At 40.1% G+C, this 10822-nt stretch overlaps 1 long non-coding RNA gene across 1 annotated transcript; it reads right to left on the bottom strand.

Annotated features, from left to right (window-relative positions):
• Window positions 1-442: 442 nt before the first annotated feature.
• On the bottom strand, window positions 443-7320 carry LOC139158530 (uncharacterized). The gene is made up of 3 exons (XR_011557709.1): window positions 7250-7320; window positions 5126-5163; window positions 443-524 (listed from the first exon to the last, which is right to left on the bottom strand). It is a non-coding gene; the product is annotated as an uncharacterized lncRNA (long non-coding RNA).
• Window positions 7321-10822: the final 3502 nt, after the last annotated feature.

Here is a 10822-nt window from a genome sequence, read left to right as displayed (position 1 = left end):
CCTCTGTGTCTCATTTTTGACCTGGGCAGCCTCCTGCAGCACTTTGTCAGCCAAAACATTTTGGTTGCCAGAGGAACTGCAGGCCAGTCCTTTGCTATTTCTAGGCTCGCCCTGCAGACCAGATTTAAACACCCCATGGGCCGGATCCAGGTCATATACTATTATTTTGACACCCCTGTCCTAGCAGAAGCAATCTTCAGTTTCCTTCCTTAGTCCTAAAGTCAGGTTTGTTTACTCTGCTCAAATGGTGTTTAATTATTTATTTGTAGCAGGACAAAATAAGTTGTGAAGTTGTAATGTGGGAGTTGGGAGAAAAAAGAGTTCACTTACTATAGGCTATGAGTACCCACTCGTGCAGAATTATTCCATAGCATGATAAAAACGATATGAACCATAGTTTTCAAGACTTTGGTGGGAATTAGGAAGCACACCTCTTTCGTGCCAGCCTCTGCCTTATGGAACATCTTATCCCTTGAATTTCTGCATGATTCCATCCTTTATGCCTTCTTTAAGTCTTTAAATTCCTATTGAGACATTCAATAATGGAACATTAGCATGGGATTGGCACTAAGTTTTGTTATGTTTTTTAGCTCATGTGTTTAGCTCATGTGTTTAATAGTTTCAAAGGGATTTTAAATCTTTGATCAACAACAGGAACAATAATGCAACACACTAAAAATAACAACAACTGGAAAAAAATTGGTACTGGGAGCAGGAGAATTAAGAAAAAAGAAGGGGGAAATATAAAATATAAAGATCTAACAATTGAAATAGGAAAAGAACTTGCAATGTTTATTCCTAAAGGTTTTGGCACAAACAGATTAAAATGTTTACAGAAACTAAATATTTCAACTATATCAGCTGCAGATTCACAATCCCCACACATACACATTTTTCTACACACAACTTGCAACACTACTTGGATAATTCCCAGGTTTCCTGCTGGGATTTAAATTTTCCAAGATCATCAATCCAGAGTGTGATTCTTTTTTATTTGTTTATTATTTCTTGATGAACAAAAACAAAGAATATCAACAATATTTTATATTGCTTTTGTTGAACAATAGAAGTTGTACAAACCAGTTTAGATAAAAGAGTACGAATTGCATTTGCCTTAATTTGTGAGGACTTGTTATTATCTATTTTTTGTAAAAAAATAATCTTCAGAAATGAATTATTCAATAACAACACAGTGTTTAAACTTATATGTATTTCTCGAATACATTCCTTCATATTATTCATTCCTAAGTCAACATGCAAAAGTTTGTGTAATAATATGTGCCAATATATTTTGTCACTAGATCACATATTATTTATATATTTATTTATATTAAAAAGATGTAAAGGAGATTTTGCACATTTTCCCTTGATAAAGAAAAGCAATTGGCAATTTGGCTTGAGCAACAGGACTTTGTATCTATATTTTTAAAAAATACATCTTTCAATCTATCCATCCTACTCTACCTTGCCACCTGCTGGCCAAAAAACAGCATTCAAAAACTTGGAAATACTGCACCTAAAAAATCAGAAAGTAGGAGCTTTAGAAGAGGGTAGCTATTAAAGCAGGGATGGGGGAACATTAAGCTTACAGAAGATATGTAATCTGTGTCTGAACTGATTTGGTGTATCCTTTAAATAGTTAATAGCCTGTTTTGGAAAAAACATAAAGGCCAGCCTGTTAAAATCTTGGGTTCAAATGTCAAGGAACTAAAGTGACCAGATGTCTCACTTTCAGCGGGACAGTCATGCTTTTTTTATCATTCGTCCCACATCCCACGCCCTTTGAAAAATATCCCGCTTTTTTCCCTCCCAACCAGCCCCCTTGGCAAGAGGCTGGAGAGAGGGGATTCCAGGCTCTCCGCTGCTGCCTTGCCCTCCCTGCCCCTAACCCAGCTTGGCTAGAGGTCTCTGCACGGACTTCAGGCCAGCTGTGCAGGGCCTTTGCTCACCTGTTTCCCCTGCCCTGCCCCCCGGACGGGCCCAGTCATGTCCCGGTGCTGCAACCTTGAAGCAGGCGGGAGGATTTGTCACGACCAGGGAGGAGCTTAAGGGCCGGCAGGGCCTCTTCTGGCTGCTCTTCCTTCCAGCCCCCCGCTCCAAAGAGGAAGGCTAGCTGTGTGGGTGAGTAATGGGGCAGCGGAACTGGGGGGTCATCCTTCTATTCCCCCTCCCCCCGCAGCTGGCCTTCTGTGTCAGTCTTGAGCCGGGCGGGGTTTGTGAAAGAGGAGCAGAGGAACTTGGAGGGCGGGTCAGGGAGCTGTCCAGGTCCAGTGGGCAGAGACTCCGTGGGAGAAGAGAAGCACCTGCTGAGCCTTCGGACCCGCTTCTACCCTCCACCTCCTCCCCCACCTTAACCTCCACCCGGGCACCATTGGGGCAGGGAAGAGAGAGAAAGAGAGAGAGAGAAAAGAGGAAGAGAGAGAAAGAAAGAAAGGGAATGAGAGAGAAAGAGAATGGGAGGAAGAGAGACAGAGAAAGAAAAAGGAAGAGAAGGAGGGAGAGAGAAAGACAGATAGAGGGAGGGAGGGAGGAACACAGAGAGAAAGAGAGAGCAAAAGAGAGAGGAAGGAAGGAAGAGAGAAAGAGAGAGGAAGAGAGAGAGAGACAAAGAGGAAGGAAGGGAGAGAGAGAAATAGGGAGGGAGAGAGAAAGGGAGAAAGGGATGGAGGAAGAGAGAATGAGAAAGCGAGAAATTTTTTTTGCTAAATTTTTTTGGCTACACTTTTTTTAGCCCTCCACCCCCCCACCCACTCAATGGTGCCCCTCTTTTCCAACCTTAAAATCCTTTAAACTTGGTTCAAAATCCTCACTAAGTCATGAAGCTCACTGAATGACCTTGGACTTTGAGACTGCTTCTCCTTCTGGAATGGCAGCAGTGTTTTCTAAAGCTCTGACAACGACCTCCTGCAGAAAAGTCTGAATAAAGGAAATGAATGAATGAAACAAAATGAAATGAAAGAGGGGCAAATGACGGGAGCTCACCCCATTATGCGGTGCTAGGGATTCAAGCCGCCAAGAGCCGGGGTGGCGCAGCAGGTAGAGTGCTGTACTGCAGGCCACTGAAGCTGACTGTAGATCTGAAGGTCAGTGGTTCAAATCTCATCACCGGCTCAAGGTTGACTCATCCTTCCATCCATCCAAGGTGGGTAAAATGAGGACCCGGATTGTGGGGGCAATAGCCTAGCTCTGCTAAAAAGTGCTATTGCTAACATGTTGTAAGCCGCCCTGAGTCTAAGGAGAAGGGCGGCATAAAAAATCAAATCAATCAATCAATCAATCAATCAAACTGCCGACATTTCTGATCAATAAGCTCATTGTCTTAGCTACTGAGCCGCCTCAACCCCCTTAAGGCTTTATAAAGCAATACTACCATATTTCCTTGAAAATAATATCTAATGCATCTTCTGAAGAAAAAATTTATATAAAATCCAGTCTTATTTTGGGGAAAACATGGTAGTATTTCATTGAGTGAGGTATTTAAGGAAGGGGTGAGAAATAAAGAGCAGAAGAATCTGCCTAATAATGTACAAATGAGAGGCCATTTTCTCTGCAATGAACTGAAAGCTATGAGTTAATTCAAGGAAATATTAAGTATTTAATTTAGCTTATAGGAATGTATTGATTTTATTTGGACTTCTGTGTATAATTGTTGCCTTTACTCTTGGGGGGTTAATTTTGATTCCCTACTACATTCCCATTTATATCTAGCAATTTGGTTTTATAAGTGAATCTATCATTAAAATCTTGATATTCAAAACAGTTTATGTTAGTTCGACAAATTTGCTTTGTAGTTTGAGATTAGCATTCTGTACTGGTAGACTTTGGTTGGGATTAGCTCCATTCTGTACTGGTAGACTTTGGTTGGGAAATGCAAACGCTTTCTTTCAGGATTGAGCTGAAGAAATAAGTGCTTTGTATGAATTATAGAAATACTGCAGCTAGACCAACAAAGATGTGTTCTATGTTCCAGCCTATGGACAGCTTGCCATAATTAGCCTTGTACTGCCTGCTTATCTCCCCTCCTGAGCAATTGAGAGAAAAACTTCACTACTTATTCTGTAATGATTGACTGAGCGCCCAAATAAAGCAAGACATGATTTGCTTTCCCTGGAAAAACTAGATGATACCCCACACGGCAGGGCTGTCAAACTTGTGGCCCACGGGCCAGATGCTTCATGTGATGGCCACATCCATGCCCAGTTTAATGAAGGGGGAGTTGCAATACGACATGTGATGACATGGTGATAACACGAGTTTGACACCCCTGCCATAGGGAACCCCCTTTGTATTCTAAAATATTGTACATCAAAGCAGTGAAGGGCTACCAAAATTTTTACTACCACACTGTGGGTGTGTGGCTTATGCAGGACGCCCTGCATTTTCTTTCAACATCTTTCAGTGCAAATTAGGTACTCTGGGGTGGAACTCCATTTTTGCTACCCCACTGCGTCCCCACCCCCCACCTCCGTCCAGGCAGTAGCCCACTCCTGCATAAGCTTGCAGTGGCTTGCATTGGCTACCGATCAGTTTCCGGTCACAATTCAAAGTGTTGGTCATGACCTTTAAAGCCCTACGTGGCATTGAACCAGATTACCTCCGGAACCACCTGCTACCGCACAAATCCCAGCGACTGATAATGTCCCACAGAGTTGGCCTTCTCCGGGTCCCGTCGACTAAACAATGCCGTTTGGCGGGCCCCAGGGGAAGAGCTTTCTCTGTTGCGGCCCAGCCCTCTGGAACCAACTCCCCCCGGAGATTAGAACTGCCCCCACCCTCCCTGTCTTTCGTAAACTACTCAAGACTCACTTATGCCGCCAGGCATGGGGGAGTTAAGATATTTCTTCCCCCTAGGCCATTACAAGTTATGCATGGTATGTTTGTGTGTATGTCTGGTTTATAATAAGGGTTTTTAGTTGTTTTATTAATTGGATTGTTACGTATTGTTTTTTATCATTGTTGTTAGCCACCCCGAGTCTATGGAGAGGGGCGGCATACAAATCAAATCAAATCAAATCAATAAATAAGCACAAATACATCAAGTTCCGAGGCAGTCAAAGCTGTGTCATAAATCCAGAAGAACCCTTTCAGCATGTTTAGAAGAATGAGGAATCAAAATTTTTGTTACCTCTTGCTCTGATGTACAATGATTTCCCTGGTCTGGTTCTGGAACAACAAAAATCACATTTACCCAAAATAAAACAGTTATTTTCTATATAATAATTATATTATGCCATTTTTATCATTGCTTGTTTACTTATTCATTTGTGTTTATTAAGTAATCATTTGCTGCCAGCTTGAAACTAGAACCGCAGAGAACAATCTATATAGTTTTGCTCATTAGCTGAGGACAAAATCAAGACAACTTGTTAGGACCACAACAGAATTCAGAGATTACATGGACTTCTCTGAACAGTGATTAACATACGTGGAGATGTGACTACAGATACCGTCCTGTGGGTGACCCCTGCCTCTTCCTCTTGCTCTTGGTATATCTTTACACAATTAAATCACTTTTTTTGTTGTTTCAAGTATGCAATGCTACCAGTGTCATTATCACATTAGCTGTATATCCAAGGTGGTGATCTGATTTCCATGGGAAGCATTGCTTATCACCTTTGCAACGTACAAGAGCACTTGCCGTCCATTTTCTTCTCTACCCCTCCAAAGAGGTTTGGCATCTCGTTTGTGGACCATTGTTCATATGTGGTCTTCTTTTATCCCTTTCTCTGCGTGTTCGCTTTTTTTCCTCTCTCCTTCTTCCTGGTGGCTGTGTGAGGCTGGAGGGGAGCCGGGCAGGAGAGAGGGAAGCTCGCCAAGGCCAGGAAGGAGGAAACAGGGGGAAAGTGAGGAATGCAGATGCAGCAGCAGCAGCAGGGGAAAAAAGGAGAGCCAAGACCGGTAATCCCGGAAGTGCAGCTTCATTTCCATCGGCAGAACGGTTCCATGCCCTGGTGGGTCCAGCCTATCCCTGCTGCCGGCGCTCATGCCATTGCAGTACCCGAGCGCCGTCAGTGACCTGACGGTCGAGGTCGGATTTTTCAGCCCAGTTTTGGTGCTGAAAAACTCGACTTATACTCGAGTGTATACGGGTAATTGAAACTGCAGATGTTAATAGGTCTTGCAAATATACATGGATTGGGATGTGTACCCCTTCTAACAGAGAAAGAGAGAGGGGAAATGGAGATGGAAGCGGACAAATGAGATTTTTGTCATTGTTTGTATGCAGGACCAATGAAACGCCTCAAGGATACTCAACTATTGGACTTTGAATGCAGTTAGAAATAATACTGATTTGCTGATTTGGAAAAAAGAAGAAAAAATCCTCATGATTATAAGCAGAAATCAGGGTGAGGGGGAGAGGTAAATATTCCAAATTCATTTAAATACACACAAAGCTTCAGAAAACAGATGAGTCGGCAGTCTGTTATTCCTTCAGTCATTTAGAACTTCAAGACTTCAAAACTTTAAACTTTCTAGTGTGGTGGGAAAGAATTGGCAGCATATATATATATATTTAATATATAAATGTAAATGGTTTCAGTGTAACCTTTTTATAAATTCACCTTGCCCGGCATGATTTAAAGAGGGGGGGGGGGGAGCAAAGGCAAGCTACGTTCACTGTGTTGCCAAGATAACCTTATGGATCCTTCCATGGAGTCACCAGGAATCAAGATTTCTTGATTGGAAGGAGCTCACACAAAAAAGTAAATCTAAAAAGAGAATACATCCCCAACTAGCGGTATGGATAAGTAGTGCAGCATTATTTGCATAATTATGATAAGGAACCATAATTATGATAAGGAACACTGTATTGAAAAAGGACCACTGTGAAGAAGCAAAATTAGATTTTGCTTAATCATGAAACACTATTCAGACAACCAACTTGCAGATCAAGAACTAAGGGGGAACTCAGAGAGCCAACTAAGGGGAACTCAGACAACAAACTGAGGAATATCACAAACAATTCAATAACAAGAAATCTCTACTTTTACAGTAAAAAATAGCCTTGACTTATATTGGAGGTGAGGCAAGCAAAAGTATCAGTAATTTTGATTCTAATATTTCAGTTCTTTCCAAAGGGGAATGTATGGACAAATTATCAATTGGTAATAAAAATCAGCAGTTTGATTTTCTGCTAGTAATGGATTATGGGAATAAAATAACATTAAGTTCAACACTTATTTTGTGAAGCATTGTAAGTATAGTAAGAAAAATGCAAAAAACCCAACAACCCTTAAATGAATGTTACCTGATCTGATTAACAGAGGTCCCAGCTAGGTACTACGTGGCATGAAATAAGATATTAGAGCTTTTTCTATTCCAATCTAATAAATAAAAAAATGTAAATGTTAGTTTGTTCAAAATCTTAAATCTCTGAAAGTTCTTCACTGATTGCTTTGAATTTTTGACACAACATTGCATTCAAATATGCACATGTTTTACATACATATATTATATAGATTTCAGACGTGTGACAGGTAAAAACACCTTCTTCACCAATTGCTTTCAGATTTTGACACAAATTTGCATTCAAATATGTGCATATTTTTATATACCTACTATTATATTATATAGATGTCACACCTGTGACAGGTAAAAATACTGTATGCTGGTGCTTAAAAGAGGACCTTCTTCACTGATTGCTTTGAACTTTTGATACAACTTTGTGTTTGAATATGTGTGTGTGGTTTAGATCTATACATGGATTGCTTCTCACATGGACAATTATATGTTGCATGTTCTAGAGTCGGCAAACCAGACAAACCAGACTGAACCACAGCAATGCGTGGCTGGGTACAGCTAGTATAAAATAATTAAGAGGATTAATTCAGAAGCAATTTATGTTTGTCTCCATTTCTTACCCACAGGTCAGTTTAGGTCAGCATCTATGAAAAAGCAAGCAGCAGCTCTCAGAGGTCAGAAATTACAATTGCCTAAGTTAAATTAGAATGTGTACAGCTGAGAGCTTTAGAATTTAATAAAAAGAAGGAACAGTGTCTTGTTTGTTCAGTCACCATAATGATCAAACTGACCAAACTAATTTGATCTAGAATCTGAAATTTTAATAACATTCCAACATGCTTTAGAGAGCTCGGATAGTATGCTGCAAAATAGTTAAAGAAAATGCAATTAAAATTCATCTTTTTTGTGGATTACAGAGCTTGGACTGATGTTTATGCAGATGCATGTAACTTCTGACTGGCATTCTTATTGGCACTGCAATTCATATTTTTGGAAAAGTAGCAGATCAAAGAACAAATTCAGAGGAAACAAAAAGAAGGAAATAATCTTCAGACATCCTTATCAAAGGCCAAGGCAAAAAGTCACATCTTCAGAGCGCTTAAAACTATATGAAGGATGAAGACCATTTGTATCTCAGGAGGAATTCATTCCAGAGATGCAGCTTGACATACCTCCTACTCTGTTCGTGAATTGCATATGACCAATACTATTGCAAGGTCTGTCATCTGTATGTGGTCCCAAATCTGGCAACTTTAAGACTTGTGGACTTCAACTCCCAGAATTCTCCAGGCAGCTGGCTGGAGAATTCTGGTAGTTGAAGTCCACAAATCTTAAAGATGCCAAGTTTGAAGACCTTTGGTATAACACATCATCTAAGAATTCTTAATGTTGTTTTTGTACTGTTCTGTATAATGTACTTAACTCTCCCCCAAATTCATGGCCAGTTTGAACTCAAAGGGATTACTCCTGGAAGTCTCTGGCTATCTCCAGTGTTCAAATTATTGACTGCCTTCCAGCATTTTTTTTGTAATCTAGAACCACCCTTGAGTTTGGAAACCTAGCACTTTGTGTTCTTTTTGTATGCAGGTGTTGGAAGGAAAATCTATCTGGTTTAGTTTGAAGCTGGGAGAAAGATGCTAGGAACAACATGGAGGCCAATCGGGAAAAAAGGTTTGTTTATTTATTCATTCATTCATTCATTCATTCATTCATTCATTCATTCATTCATTTATTTATTTATTAGATTTGTATGCCGCCCCTTTCCGTAGACTCGGGGCGGCTTACAACACAATAAAACAGTTCATAACAAATCTAATAATTTACAATTTAAAATATTTTTTTAAACCCCATTATTAAGCAGACATACATACAAGTATACCATACATAAATTGTATAGGCCCGGGGGAAATATCTCAGTTCCCCCATGCCTGACGACAAAGGTGGGTTTTAAGGAGTTTACGAAAGGCAAGGAGGGTAGGGGCAGTTCTAATCTCTGGGGGGAGCTGGTTCCAGAGAATCGGGGCCACCACAGAGAAGGCTCTTCCCCTGGGGCCCACCAACCGACATTGTTTAGTTGACGGGACCTGGAGAAGGCCCACTCTGTGGGACCTAATCGGTTGCTGGGATTTATTGATGAAGCAAAGCCACCAGAGTTTGTGGTTCTGGTGCACCTGACAAAATGGTTGGATCAGTGGACAAATCTTTATAGATTTCTGTGACTTTGAAGTTTGGGCTGTTCTGGGGATGGAGCGATGAAGGGGCTTATGTTCTGAAAGGCTGTTGGGTTATTGCTATTGTAGCTAATGGCTTTCATCTTGCATTGGATCTTGGGTGAGTGGCTGTTTCCTAATCGTACTTTATCCCCTCTCTAAGGCAACTTCATAATTTTTTTCTTTCCATAAACTTCCATTTCTAATCTTCAAATTCCATAAATTACAAGTTCATTTTCCACTTTTTTCAGCAAAAGATTCATAAGGAGCTTCCAAGTACCATTACATCTTGTAATATTTTTTTCAAATCAAGGTCAAAAGCAGAGGTTCGTAATCTGTGAACTTACAAACTTTGGATATAATTTCCAGAGACCTATCCAAAGTTGTCATTAAATTGTAAATTTTAGTAATCCATATCAATTTCTTTTAAATTAAATTTAGTTTTTAACCTATCAATTCATTTAACTGATTTCTGCCCATTTGTTGATGTTTGGCCCTCAGCATCTTTAGCAAAGTACAGTATTCAGTAGTATTCAGGGGGAAAGGTTGGTGCAAAGTAATAATTATTGTAAATAACTCTTTATTTTAGCTTTTTGTTACTCTCTCATTTCACTAGCACAAAAATTTCCCATTTCAGCCTTTCCAAGTCCTGCTGTCCATTTTCACAGCACTTTCTCCATTCCTGATTCCATAAATGCTGATGTTTCCACCTGTCTTCTTCCATCTCTGCTTTTCCAATATTACAAACAGTACAGTATGTTCAAGATGAAGTCAGCAGGGTAAACCTGCTCCATCTCATCTCAACTACCTCAGAGGGTAGTTGTTGTGGAAAACAGAAGGAGAAAGGAGTACATTACTATATTAGGTACACTTGTTGCCTTGAGATGCATAAAAATAATAATAAAAGAGGGAAATAAACAAATAACACTATTTATTAATCCAAAATCATTACTTTTGTAAGTATTTTTCTTAAAAATAGAAACTAAATGAGTTAAAGTTGTAGGTGGTCACTGTTATTTCTCCCCATTTTTAGATAGCAGTAGATAATTTCTGTCTCTATACCTTACCTGCAGTAAAGGGCTACCAAAATTTGTACTACCACACTGTGGGAGTGGCTTATGCATTTTCTTTCAAAATCTTTCAGTGCAAATTGGATGCTGTGGGGTGACCCTGCTGTAAAGAGCACTGGTGAGACCACATTCACAATACTGTGTTCAGTTCTGGAGACCTCACCTACAAAAAGATATTGATAAAATTGAATAAGTCCAAAGACGGGCTACAAAAATGGTGGAAGGTCTTAAGCATAAAACGTATCAGGAAAGACTTAATGAACTCAATCTGTATAGTCTGGAGGACAGAAGGGAAAGGGG

The sequence above is a fragment of the Erythrolamprus reginae genome, chromosome 2 (genome assembly GCF_031021105.1).
Source record: "Erythrolamprus reginae isolate rEryReg1 chromosome 2, rEryReg1.hap1, whole genome shotgun sequence".
NCBI lineage: Eukaryota > Metazoa > Chordata > Lepidosauria > Squamata > Dipsadidae > Erythrolamprus > Erythrolamprus reginae.
The sequence above is the reverse complement of the archived record's forward strand: the minus strand, read 5'-3'. Positions and strand labels throughout refer to the sequence as shown.